Genomic DNA, 14,045 nt, shown 5'->3' with positions numbered 1-14,045 from the left:
TCTCTCTCTCTCTCTCTCTCTCTCTCTCTCTCTTTGTTTTATTTTGTTTCTTCTTTCACATGGTTCCTCTCATTCATTGTATTTATTCTTTACAACATACTATTCTGAAAATATGTTTAATAGGAATGCATATGTAGAGCCTTCATCAGATTGCTGTCTTGGGGAGGTGGGAGGGGAGGAAGATGGAGAAAATTTAAAACTCAAAAGCTTATGGAAGTAAATGTTGAAAACTAAAAATGAATAAATTAATTAAAAAATAAATTTAGAAGACATATTCTCTAAAAAAAAGTTAACTGATATAAGAACTGGCTTAAGATGGATGATGGAGTAGAGAGAAGTATATTGATATGAAAGCTATTAGGAGGTAGAATTCACAAGACTTGCCAACTTATTTGATTATGGGATCAAGCAGAAAAGAGAACTGAGGTTGTAAACTAGTATTAATGGAAACATAGTAGTATCCTTGATAGAAATAGAGAAGTATGAAAGAAGGCAGGGTTTTGGAGGAAAGATAGAGGTGTTTTAGATATGTCGAATTCAAAATGCATGTATATCACCCAGTTCAAAATGTTTATTAAACAGGCAGTGATATAGCTTCACAATTCAGGAGAGGAAGCAAGACTCTTTATATAGATCTGGATTCATAATACTGGCTTATAAATATATACTTATTAAAATTATACCACATAAATATTTTAATATAAATCTTCCATAGCAAAATTTTTACATGTATAATATCTCACATCTGAAATGATACATAAATATCATTTTGTATATTCATTTATCTTAAAAAAAGTCATTTTTTTTTTGGCTCTAGTAGCTACCCGCTTCGTGTCTAAATGGGCAAGTTCATAAAACCCGGGAAGGCAGTGCTGGTCCTGGCCAGGTGGTACTCTGGGTGCAAAACCATCATCATAAAGAACATTGATTATGGGACCTCCGACAGGCCCTACAGCCATGCCTTGGTGGCAGGTATTGACCACTAACCTGCAAAGTGACTACAGCAACGGGCAAAAAGAAGATTGCCAAGAGATCAAAAATCAAGTCCTTCATGAAAGTTTATAACTACAACCACCTCATGCCCAGCAGATACTCTGTGGATATCCCATTGGACAAAACAGTTGTCAACAAGGATGTGTTCCATGACCCTGCACTAAAACATAAGGCGAGGAGGGAGGCCAAGGTCCAATTTGAGGAAAGGTACAAGACAGGCAAAAACAAGTGGTTCTTCCAGAAGCTACGGTTTTAGAACTACTTTGTTGGTCAGTAAATAAAATGTTTATTAAAAGTGAAAAAAGAATATATCATGGGGTAATTCCACATCAAGAAATCTGAATTCTCTAGGTACTTTGCTCTTAATGGTCAGCACCTCCTCAAATACTTTTCTTACAATGATGATGTTTCTATAGTACATATTTTTAAGGAAATATCTAATTTCCAAATATACTGGTTTGGGAGTATACTAACTACCGTGTAAGAGCTGATAGAATTGTGTTAGCATCTAGATACACAAGAAGCAAAGAATAGCTGGATTGAAAGCATTTTAACTGCTCCTACTTTTCTCAGTGCGCCTTAATTTTATATTTATTCAAACCTTTTCCCCCTGAAAGATTCAAGAAACTCTACAAGTCACATGGATAAAAAAAAATGAATGCAACTTAATAGGGATTACCATGTGGACAAAATTTATATTAATAGCATTAACATCTCCAAAGTAGTTTTAAATTAAAATATATAGCCCTCCACCACCTTTCTCTCTTGCTTTTTTCTTTCTACCTCACTGTCTTTACCTCTATGTTTACCTCTTTACTTCTCCGTTTCTGTTCCTCTCTGTGTCTGTTTTTATATCTCTTTTGCTCCTTTCTGATACCCCATTTCTCTCTCTCTCTCTCTCTCTCTCTCTCTCTCTCACTCTCCCTCCCTCCCTCCAAATGATTCTTTTTTCCCTCTTTTCTTTTTCCCAGTCACCTTTGTTCCATAAATACAAGTTACTTACATATGCACGAAAGGCAGAGGGATGCAGAGATTGTGTGTGCATTTGTGTGTGTGTGTGTGTGTATGTGTGTGTGTAACTCACATATATGTATGGCCATATGAAACATAAGGTTAGAGGACAAGAAGAAAGAGGACCCAATACCTACCCCTTACCCAGCCAGTTAGGAGGGGTCACAGCCCCAAACATGAGACTTCCACTTTGAGGTGAAAAAGTATCCAATGGTTACTGCCAGACCTTTGAGGGAAAACAGGGCTCCTATTCCCAGAACCTATGCTGAGGGACATTATACTTTTTGATGATTAGTGGGGAGAAAAAAAAATCAAGAGACTAGGGAACAACAGAAAGAAAAATCGGCCAATAAATTCACTGTGGGAGGATAAGATTGGGAATGGAGGGGGGAGAGAAGAAAAAGCAGTAAAGGAGGCAATGAAAAGCTCCTCCTAAGATTTCTTAAGCTTGAGGGGGCTGAGTCACCTTAATTTAACACTAATTGGGGGAAGCAAGCTTTTCCATAGGGTAATTACTCTGCCTCTCACATCCTGTACTTAGATGGTGATTTTGGGAATGCTGGAGTATGTGTGCACTGTCTTAGATGTGGTGCCCAATGGATATCTGGTCTGGTCCAACATCAGAGTCCCTCATTATCTTCCTTGTCTCCCAGAGCTGAGTGCATTTCAGATGTTTCTTGGTAGACTTTGGGAGCACCATAACCGAGAATGAAGTAGGAGATGACAGTGAAGTAAAAAAAAAAAAAGGTCCGATAGTCAGATCCAGTGCACATTTTGAGATATGTGCTCCACATTCCTGATCGAGTCATTCATCATCCCAAGCATGTCTATGAAGCCACCAGTCACTCACAGCATCCCAAAGGGTGAGACAGCCCAGCCTACATCTTTTGACTACTGGACCAAGACCCTGGAATGCTCTCATATGTGATAATAAGGAAAGGGCTGTAGCCAGAGCCCCTTGACAACATTCAACTTATATGTTGCAGATGAGTAGAAAAAAGCTCCGTAAGGAACATGGGATTCGCAGCATCTCCATCCATTGTTGAGGGCCAATCTTAAGAGTCTGATAAGGGTTTAAGATCCAAGGCAGAGTTTGACCTCTGCCCACAACAGATAGTTTCCAGGAGCCCTGGCAAATTTACAAAGTAGAGAGAATTGCCTTGTGCCCATCCTTTTCACTCATAAGTAATTAAAAATTCTAGGTGTTAACATTAAAACAGTAACTTCAAATAACTTAATTAACTATCTGGTAATTTTCATAAGTGATAGTCAAATTGTTTTAACTATAAGCTGTTCTTTGATTACAGGTAAAGATGGAAATACTTGGTTTTCTAATTGACAGTTATAAAACATTATGAGACAAAATTAACTGGACTTGATAAAATAATTTAGCTGGTTTTTACACAGCTTTCCCACTGTCTTTCAGTCTTTTTTAATTCACATTTTAATAATATCTAAATTATTAAAAATTGTTTGACATAGCACAAAACAATACAAAAGTTTACCAATTTGTAATGATAGTTGATTTTTTAAAATTTGAAACAAGCATATTACTAATTTAAATGAGCTAAATTATCTTTTGATTGTGTTCCAATGGCTTTATGAACTGAGGGGGTGCACCCTCTTTTTCACTATTCTCATTCTGTCTCTCACACCCCAACTTGGCCAGGGTTGGAATGGAGATAAAGGAAGAGAATATTTTCCAACAACTTATCTTTGATAATCTTTCAATTTTACATCCAAAAGCTTTGGTCAGAGCTTTAGAATGCAAAAAGGAAAGAGAATTTCCTCCTAATAGCTCTTCAAAAGTTTTCAAATCATTTATTCTCAAATCCTCTGTTCGTGCTATTAATGCGGACAGATTATGCTATTCTTTCTACCCCTACTTCTCTCATTATTGCATGCTTAAACTTTCTTGTCTTTTATCAATCATATAATGTAAATAATAAAATATTTTTTCTCTCCATCTCACCCCCATCCACCTGCTCCCGGGAGGTGGCTGGTAGTAGGGAGAGAAGGCTAGCTAGCTGCAAAAGGTTTCAGATTGCACAAATACACACAGACATTCACATAGAACAGATAACATAATGACAGGGAGACTAGGCAGAAACCCCCTATACAAATCAGACAACTCCTTTGGAGAATGAGCTTTCTCCAGTTCTGTTGTTTAAGAGAAAGGGAATACACCTTTCACCTCATCCTCTTCTGCAATTCTAATCTTCTCATCAAATAGTCTATTCCTTTCTTCTTCTTCCTCTGTTCCTGCCCCTACATTTACCCTGGGCACTTTTGTTGCTAATGGCACATTCTCTGGAGGAGTGAGACATATTTTTAGCATGTTCCAAAATTCCTGTAGCTGACTATTTGTAATAAATAAACCCCTTTCTTCCACTACTTCCTTGAAAAGTTTTAGATAGCATTCTTTGTCTATGATTCCGCTTTGTGTTTTACCCATACTTTAGATCCCAGGCACGCCTCCCAAAACCAAAAGTAAGTGTGTGTGGCCTTTCCAAAGCAACACTATATCTTATGCTCTAAGTACCGAGCCTGTTTCTAATTTTTTTTTTTTGTCACAGGCATTTTTATTAACAGACCATTAGAAAAATAATCATGGTAGAGACCTTTAGTTCATTCTTCTAATAAGCCTGTTGATCTGGTCTTCCCTGTTACCAGCATCTCCACCTTTCACAAAATGTGCATTCTTTTCTGATAAGGGTTTAAAATCGGCCCTCAACAATCCATGAATCATAACACCCTGCTTTCAGTTTCTAGCTGCTCCTTCGCCATTGCAGGAAACCAAGGGGCCCAAGGCTCAGACACTCATCTAGCTGGCTGCATCCTGTGCAGCACAGGTCAGCAGAGTTGTGGCCCCAGCTTGGTGCACTGCGGGCCCCCAGGTTCAATGAGGCAAGTAACTAGGCCAGAAAGTCCTTCTTTCCCTACTTCTTTACCTTCTTCTCCCCCTCCTGTTTCTGCTTCTCTCCAATTGATTCTTTAAAATTCACTGCCAGAGTTTCCTCCCCCTTTCTCCACTTTCTTCTCTTCCTGCAGGTTGTCTTTTTTCAAATTTGCTATTGATTAGCACTTCCTTCACAGGGGGCAAGAGAAAGGAACTAGAACTTTAGTCTACCAATGTGTTGCTCATTAGCAGCTCTTCTGTAGTGGTAGGTGGTTAGGAGATAAAAATCAATGACTAAGGAGAAGTTTGGGATTATTATCTCTGATCCTCCCTTCATTCTTGCCTTCTTCTCCTCTATTTTAAGGTAATAAGGAGCAAGATGCCATTCAGATATGGCTTCTTATTTTCCTATTCTATTACTCATAGTTGATGATGAGCCTTTGGGGGAGTTGTTGGTAAAACAAGAGGCTGAGGAAGACAGCAAGAAAAGCTTAGCAAACTGAGCTGTGTGAAATGGATATTTTGTTACTTATGCATGCAGTATCTAAAGCTGTGTAAGAAATGGTACAACACACACACACACAAATGTGTATCTGTTGGACTAACATTCATTACAATAAATATATATGGCGTGCATATGACAACATTTAATAAACTTTGCAAATTCATTTATTTTTTAACATTCATTTTTTTAAATATAAATTCATTTATTTTTAGTTTTCAACATTAACTTCCACAAGCTTTTGAGATCCAAATTTTCATCCCATTTCACCCTTCCCTCCACCCCAAGATGGCATTCATTCTGATTATCCCTTCCCCTAGTCTGTCCTCTCTTCTATCTCTCCCCCCTTCTTTTATCACCTTCCTCTTCTATTATCTTGTAGGACAGGATAGATTTCTATACCCCATCTCCTGCATTTCTTATTTCCCAGTAGCATGTGAAAACAGTTTTTTTAACATATGTTTTTAAAACTTTAGGTTTCAAATTTTCTCTCTTCCTCCCTCCCCATCCACCCTCATTGAAAAGGCAAACAACTCAATATAGATTATACATGTGCAGTTATGCAAAACACTTCCATAGTAGACATGTTGTGAAAAACGAACTCTATTTCCCTTAATCCTATCCTGCCCTCCCATTTATTCTAATATTTCTTCGACCCTGTCCCTCCTCAGAAGTATTTCCTTCTGATTACCCCTTTTCCAAATCTGCCATCCTCTCTATCATCCCCCTGCTCTCTTGTCCCCTTCCCCCCTATTGTCCTGTGGGGTAAGAAAGATTTCCATACCCAAATGAGTTTGTATGTTATTCCCTCTTAAGCCAAATCTGGTGAGATTATGATTTACTCATTACCTCTCAACTTCCCCCATTTCCCCTCTGCTGTAAAAATCTTTTATTGTCTGTTTTATGTGAGATAATTTATCCCATTCTACCTCTCCCTTTCTCCTTCTCCCAGTATAATCCTCTCACACCCCTTAATTTTATTCTCCAAATATCACCCCCTCATCTTCATCTGTCCCCTCTATCTATCTATCTATCTATCTATCTATCTATCTATGTACCTATGTATGTATGTATCTGTCTGTCTGTCTATCTATCTATCTTTCTATCTATCTGTCTATCTACATACATATAAATTTTTCCTTTCAGCTACCCTAATACTGCCAAAGGTCTCATGAGTTATGAATGTCATCTTTCCATGGAGGAATATAAACAGTTAAATCTTAATAAGTCTCTTATGATATCTCTTTCCTGTTTACCTCTTCATATTTCACCTGAGTCTTGTATTTGAAAGTGAAATTTTGTATTCAGCTCTGGTCTTTTCATCAAGAATGTTTGAAAGTCCCCTATTTCACTGAGTGATCATTTTTTCCCCTGAAAGATTATACTCACTTTTGCTGGGTAGGTGATTCTTGGTTGTAATCCTATCTCCTTTGCTCTACAGAATACTATGTTCCATGCCCTCTGGTCACTTAATGTAGAAGCTACTAAATCTTGTGTTATCCTGATTGTGTTTCCATAATACTTGAATTCTTTCTTTCTGACTGCTTGTAATATTTTCTCCTTGACCTTTGAACTCTGGAATTTGGCTACAATATTCCTAGCTTTCCTTTGGCGATCTCTTTCAGGAGGTGATCAGTGGACACTTTCAATTTCTTTTTTACCCTCTGGTTCTAAAATATCAGGGTAGTTTTCATTGATAATTTCTTGAAAGGTGTTGTCTAGGCTTTTTTTTTTTGATCATGGCTTTCAGATAGTCCAATACTTTTAAAATTCTCTCTCCTATAACTATTTTCCAGATCAGTTTTTTTTAAAATGAGATATTTCACATTGTTTTCTATTTTTTCATTCTTTTCATTTTGTTTTACAGTATCTTGATTTCTCATAAAGTCACTAGCTTCCAATTGCTCCATTCTAATTTTTAAAGGAAGTATTTTCTTTAGTAAGCTTTTGGATTTCTTTTTCCATTTGGCCAATTTTACTTTTTAAGGCATTCTCTTCCTCATTGGCTTTTTGGAACTCTTTCGCCATTTGGGTTAGTCTGTTTCCTTCAACATTTTTTGGGGTCTCCTTTAGCAAATTGTTGACCTGTTTTTCATGATTTTCTTGCATCACTCTCATTTCTCTTCCCAGTTTTTACTCTACTTCTTTTACTTGCTTTTCAAAATCCTTTTTGAGGTCTTCTATAGCCTGGGACCAATTCATGTTTTTCTTGAGAGCTTTGGATGTAAGTGATTTGACTTTGTTGTCTTCTTCTGATTGTATGTTTTGATTTTCTTTGTCACCAAACAATGATTCTATGGTCTGAATTTTTTTGTGAGGTTTAATCATGATCCCAGCCAATTATTTGAGTTTTATACTCTTTGTTAAGGTAGGCATCTGCTTCCAGTGTGGAAAATGTTCCAACTTTGGTGTTTTGTGTAGCTGTTTTCAGAGATACTTCTAGGGACACATAAATGTTCAGTTCTTTCAGGGTGGTATGATAAGGGATGAGGTGTTTCCTCCCTTCCTGGTCTGTGTTCTTGTCTATGAGTGACCAGAAGCACTCTTCTGCCTTGGAACTGTGAGCAGGATTTCCTCTTTACCATCACCATGCCAACACTCCTCCTTGGCCCAGGACCAACACCCAGAATTGTGACCCAGATCAAAGCACGGGCAAAGCAAGACATTTTTGCCTCAGCACTGGCAAAGAGATCCCTGCAATTTTCCTCTGATCAGATCCAAGAATCAGACTGGATTCCCCCTCAGTCAGTGGTCTGGAAGTTCTGGAAGAAGCCGCCACCCTGGGGCCAAGCTCAGGGACTGGGGTTTGGACCCTGCTTCTCTCTCACACAGCAGACACAGACTTTTCCCACTGACCTTCCAAGTTGTCTTTGGTGTTCATGGGTTGAGAAGTCTGGAAACTGCCACAGCTGCCCAAGATTCAGTCCTCTGAGTCCTGCTCCAGGTTCACTGAGTCTTCCCTTGCCTGCTCACCCATGCCAAACTGTGCTCCTCTCCCTGCCCAGCGCAATACACATTTCTGATTAACCATCCAGACTGTCTTGGGCTATAAATTTGTTTCACTCTGTCTTTTTTTGGGTTCTCTTGCTTTAAAATCTGTTTAGAGCCATTTTTATAGGTATTTGCAGGGGTTTGGGAGACAGCTTAAGCAAGTCACTGTATTTACTTTGTCATCTTTGCTACCCCCCCAATCTTTGAATGTAGAAATCGAAAGGTCCTGTGTAATCCTGACTGTGATTCCATGATATTTAAATTGTTTCTTTCTGGCTGCTCATAGTATTTTGTCTTTGATGTGGTAATTTTGGATTTTGGTTACAATATTCCTTGGCATTTTCAATTTGGGTTTTCTTTCCAGAGGTGATTGGTGGATTCTTTGGATGACTAATTTATCTTCTGGTTCTAAAACCTTAGGGCAGTTTTCTTTGACGATTTTCTGAAGAATGTTGTCCATGCTCTTTTTTCCATCATGGTTTTCAAGTAGAGCAATAATTTTTAAATAATCTCTCCTGGATCTATTTCACAGGTCAGTTGTTTTGCCAATGAGGTATTTTATATTTTCTTCTTTTTTTTATTCTTTTGTTTCTCTTTGATTCTTTCTCTCTCATAGAGTCATTAACTTCCATTTGCCCCACTCTAATTTTTAATGAGTTGTTTTCTTCTATTAGAAATTATACCTCCTTTTCCATTTGGCCCATTTTATTTTTTAAGAAGTTCTCTTCAGTCATTTCATCTTTTTCCATTTGGTCAGTTGTACTTTTAAAGGACTTGTTTTCCCATTAATCCCCCCTGCTTCCTGGGCTACAAGACTGCAGTGCTCTGTATTTTTGCTGGCTCAAAATTTTTCCTGGGTCAACATTTTCTGGGCTTCCAGAGGTCAATAAAGGATGGTGAGAGTAGCTTACTACTTACTCTACCATCTTGGCTCCAAAGTAATGTTTTGTTCCTGAGCTCAAGGTAACGTTCCAGGCTGTAGACTTTTTCTCACTGCTGTTTTCAGAGTTACTTCTGAGAGTTTGGAAAATTTAGGTACCTTTAAAATGGCATGATACAGAAGGAGGTGTGGTCACTGCTTTCTCTGTTTGTACTCTGCTTCTTAACCAAGAAGGGGCCCTGGTCCCTTGCATCCATAAGTGCTGGTTCTCAAGAATACTGCTCATTTGGTAATACAAATAATGCTACACCTCAGAGCCACTGATTTTGTGATGGCAAATGCCTCTCCCATGGAACTGTGACCTGAAAGTAGGAATAGGCAATGAAGTTGCCAAACAGCTCTCAGTCATGTGCTCTGTGCTAGCCCAGAAGTCCCCTGCAATCTCTTTCTCAGCAGTTGTCTGAAACTGTTACTGTCTGTGGCTTATTATCTACTGAAACGGCTGCAGTCTCCACTTCCGAGGCCTGTAGTTGGTATTGCCTCCACTTGGGCTCCAGATCAGCTCCCAGCTCAATGTCACAGACTTCCATTCTTCCAAGTTTTATCATGGCCTTTTGTTGACTCTGCCACTCTAGAATTTGATTTGACAGCATTACTTTAAAATTGTTTAGGGGGGAATGTTGGGAAAGCTTGGCTTTGGAACTTCCTCTGTACTATCACAATGGCTCCACCCCTACCATCACTGCCATTGAAAACATTTTAAGAATGTTTGATTCTGTCCTGCATTTTTATTACCCCATTTCTAGGAGAATATGTGCAGAACATTGCCATGGGAAAAACACATCCAATCCGAAGCAAAAATTTGTTTTCTTCCTGAATAGACTATTGGGAAGCTAAAAGCCAAGAAAATTTCTTTGGGTATAGTTTACATTTTCTGCAGGGGCAATACTGATATCTGTGGTGGCAAAGTCTAGAACCCCCAAATTTATAGACCATGTCAAGGTTTACCTCCTTTGCTTTTTAATAGGGCTATGAAAAGTGAAATTGTGTTTAACCACATCCCATATCACAATCTCTCAGAAACTTTAGTTGGATAGCAGAAAAAGAATGAATTCATTCAAAGAAAGTCATTTGGTTTTGAAGCATCAATTATATAATTCTTCGAAGAAGAATACTTTCCACCACCAAAGCATCAAGGTCTTAGAAGAAAACCCCATAAATTCATGGAGACATGTAGGCTCCTTAAGAGCAGAGACTACTTTTGCTTTTGTTTCTATGTTTCCAGTGCTCAAAACTGTATCTAACACATATTTGGTTGTGTTGTACATGCTTGTTGAATAGAATTAAATGTGCCTTCTTGCTTAAATTCTATCTTTATGCCTAAATTTACAGATTTTTCTATTCCTTTGTTTTTATCATCATCTTAAGGACATGTTACAGAGTTTTTAATATCCTCACTACACTGGCTTTAAATATCACTCTAAATGGTTAACTTCTGGTATGTATCTTGAAAACCTATCTAGATTGTTCATCTATCTAGGATGTTGATCTTCTCTTTATCTTCTGTGGTTCCCTCCTCTCACCCTGGATTTATGTTTCCCATCCTCTAACAGTTGATATAATATTCTTTGTCTGTATCTTGAGCTTCATTTTACTTGTAGCCTATGTTCTTCCCATTAGGCATTTTGCTCACTGACTGTCCATGTAAGTGAACAAATGGTCTTCCTTGTATCCTTTTTTAAAAAAATCATTAAATGTTTTATTGAAAACTTAATATTAAGCATCAATACAACCACCTAAACTTGCTTGGTAAAAATAATACAGTTAAATTAATTGAAATGAACAAAATGTATTTTTGTGGCTACTATCAAGCTATCATTTCTCTATGTACCCTCTTCCCCACAAATATAAATTCTCCCTTACTTGGGATTTCATATCTCGTTCTGTACTCCTGTTACACTGCCTCTCTGACAAGGAGTAAAAGGAATATTTTATCATCAGTTTTTCAAAATCACCACTGACAAACGTATTGCTCACTGCTTTGTTCAGAGTTAGGAGAACTTGAAAAATTACTTCCATTTCTTTTTATTCTTTGATATTCAATAATTTTGCATTATGTACAGAAGTGTGAGACTAGAAGTTGGTAAATTGGTGAGGTTGGTGACTTCAAAGTTTAGTTTCTTTCTTTAATGGTCATATTTATTAGACTTTCAAATTATAGTAGGACCATTTCTGTCTTCTGTTTTTATTCAATTATTTAAGAACACATTTTCATTTATAAGCTATAAGGAGTTTTATATTTCATTACAATGAAAATATTGGCATTTCACTATGTCCCTGACATTTCAGTAGATAATGCTAATGAAAAAATATTGCTAAACTTGTTTATCTTGCAGAAAAAATGAAATTAATCCAGAATATTTTATTTAGATCACATATACAAATAATTTTATTAGAAATCTAAAATATAGGTGATATTTTCATTATTAGGTAATGTTTATTATCTCCTTCCACAGCTGGCTCAATTGGAAAGATATGGAATATATAATACAATCAGAGTCAGAACTGGCTTGGCTGTCAAACTCAAAGAGTTATTAGGTGTTTACAATTACTATCTCATTTCATTCCCCTCCCTTGCTCCATCATCAGAGTAGTTATGGAAGATGGGAACTGTCATTATTCTCATTTTATAGATGAGGAAATTGAGACAGACAGAGGTTAAATAACTTGTCCAAGGTTATTAGCTAGTAAATGACAGGGGTGGGATTTGGATCTAGGCCCTCCTTACTCCAAGTCCAAAGCCTTTTAAATGATTCCTCATTGTGCAGTTCCAGACCAGTTTCATCTATATATTTGTTGTAATGAAGACATCATTTTTAAAATGGCATATCCAAAATATATATGCTTTTATTTTTAGTCTTTTTTCATTCCTTCCTCTATTAAGATGAATCTCAAGTCCTTTAAAACAGTCTAATAGAAAGTAACACTTTCATATGTTTTTTATCTTTTACTTTAGATTTGACTTTCAAAATATTATATAAGAAAAGTATAAAGGAAGTTTGCTAATTAAAAATACATTTGCTTTTCATTAAGAATAAAGAAGAGAAAATTTTGGAAATATTAGCAGTCACATACTAATGGACTGTCCTCTTTGTATAGAGATGCTTAGTTCAATGTGGCTTTGTGCCAGAAATCTCACAGACCCCATTATAATGTGATAATAAATATTTATGTTGTCATATATTAGCCCACATCCTGAGATAAATATGATTTATTCTGTTTGGTTTAGAGATGTAATCTTTTTATTATTATGCTGAAATGGCAAGAAAAAAGGCTAGGAAATATAGTGCCAAGAAATTTCATAACTTTCATTTTTGGGTGGTGGTATCTCATAAGGCTACTAAGTTATTTCCCATTGTGATTTATTTCTGCCTAAAAACTGGTAATTAAATTTTATGCAAGCTAAATTTTCTTTATTAAAATTGCATGTTAACTTCTAAGTTTCCCCTAGTAACTTCTTATTCTAATACTTTCAAAAAGGCATTAGAAACAAAACAGAAATAAGAGATGTATTATATTCCTCTTTGTTTTATGAATTTCTCTTGTCAAATAATTCATTACCTGGTGACTAATCTTTGGCAATACTGGCTTTCAAGGATCTGACATAAGATGTTGAGGGGACTGTAAACAAAGCTTTTCCAATGGTAGATCCTTGCAGACTTTGCATTCCAATGGCAAGCTTTGAGAGTAGAGGGTCATATCCAAACTATGATGAAATATGACTTTATGTAGGCACTCATATGATTAGTAGTAGTCTCTATGCACATGCTAAAATCATATGAGATTTAATATTTTCTTTGATATCTTTCTTATTATCATCTCAAAGCTTAAAGCACTTACATTCTTGAAGGGGAAGATAGCACATAAAGGTCTACATAATAATATCTTAAATTTTTTTTTTTCTCGATTACATGTGAACAAAATTTTTAACATCTTTAAAAATTTGAGTTTCAAATTCTCTTCCTCCCTTTTGCCCCTCCCCACTCCTAGAGAAAGCAAGCAATTTGATATAGATTACACATTTGTAGTCATACAAAACATTTCCATATTAGTCATAATGCAAAAAATGCAGATGAATAAACCTCAAGAAAAAGAAAGTAACAAAAAAAAAGAATGTGCTTCAATCTGCATTCAGATTCCATCAGTTAATTCTCTGAAGATGGAAAACATTTTTCATAATTACTCTTTGAGAATGGTCTTGAATTATTGTATTACTGAGAATACCGAGGTCATTCACAGTTAATGATCATCCTAACATGGCATCAGTTCATTTAAGTCTCCTCAGAGTTTTCTGATGCTCATCATTTCTTATAGCCAAATAGTATTTATTTATGATCACATACCAAAGCTTGTTCAGCCATACTCCAATTTTTGGCCATCCCCCCAATTTCCAATTACTTGACAACACAAAAAAAGCTGCAATAAATACTTTTGTACATATAAGTCGTTTTGTTTTTCTTTGATCTCTTTGGAGTACAGAGGTGGAAGTAGTATTTATCTGGATCTAAGGGCATGTACAAATTTATAGCCCTTTGGACATAGTTCCAAATTGGTCTCCAGAATTGTTGTATTAAGTTAAAACTCCTCCAATACTGCATTAGTATCCCTTTTTTCTTTTGCCACGTCCCCTCCAACAATTTGTCAGTTACTTTTTCTGACATATTAGTCAATCTAATAGGCATGAAATGGTATGTCAGAATTGTTTTCTT

General features: G+C 36.5%; 2 pseudogenes; one reads left to right on the top strand and one right to left on the bottom strand.

Moving 5' to 3' along the window:
* Positions 1–839: 839 nt before the first annotated feature.
* LOC110207887 (large ribosomal subunit protein eL27 pseudogene) lies at positions 840–1,300 on the top strand (annotated as a pseudogene).
* Positions 1,301–2,482: 1,182 nt separating this feature from the next.
* Positions 2,483–3,044, bottom strand: LOC110207853 (myeloid leukemia factor 2 pseudogene; annotated as a pseudogene).
* Positions 3,045–14,045: the final 11,001 nt, after the last annotated feature.

Source organism: Phascolarctos cinereus, unplaced genomic scaffold, assembly GCF_003287225.1.
Source record: "Phascolarctos cinereus isolate Bilbo 61053 unplaced genomic scaffold, phaCin_HiC Scaffold_4;HRSCAF=312, whole genome shotgun sequence".
Lineage (NCBI taxonomy): Eukaryota > Metazoa > Chordata > Mammalia > Diprotodontia > Phascolarctidae > Phascolarctos > Phascolarctos cinereus.
This window is presented reverse-complemented; position numbering and strand designations above follow the sequence as displayed.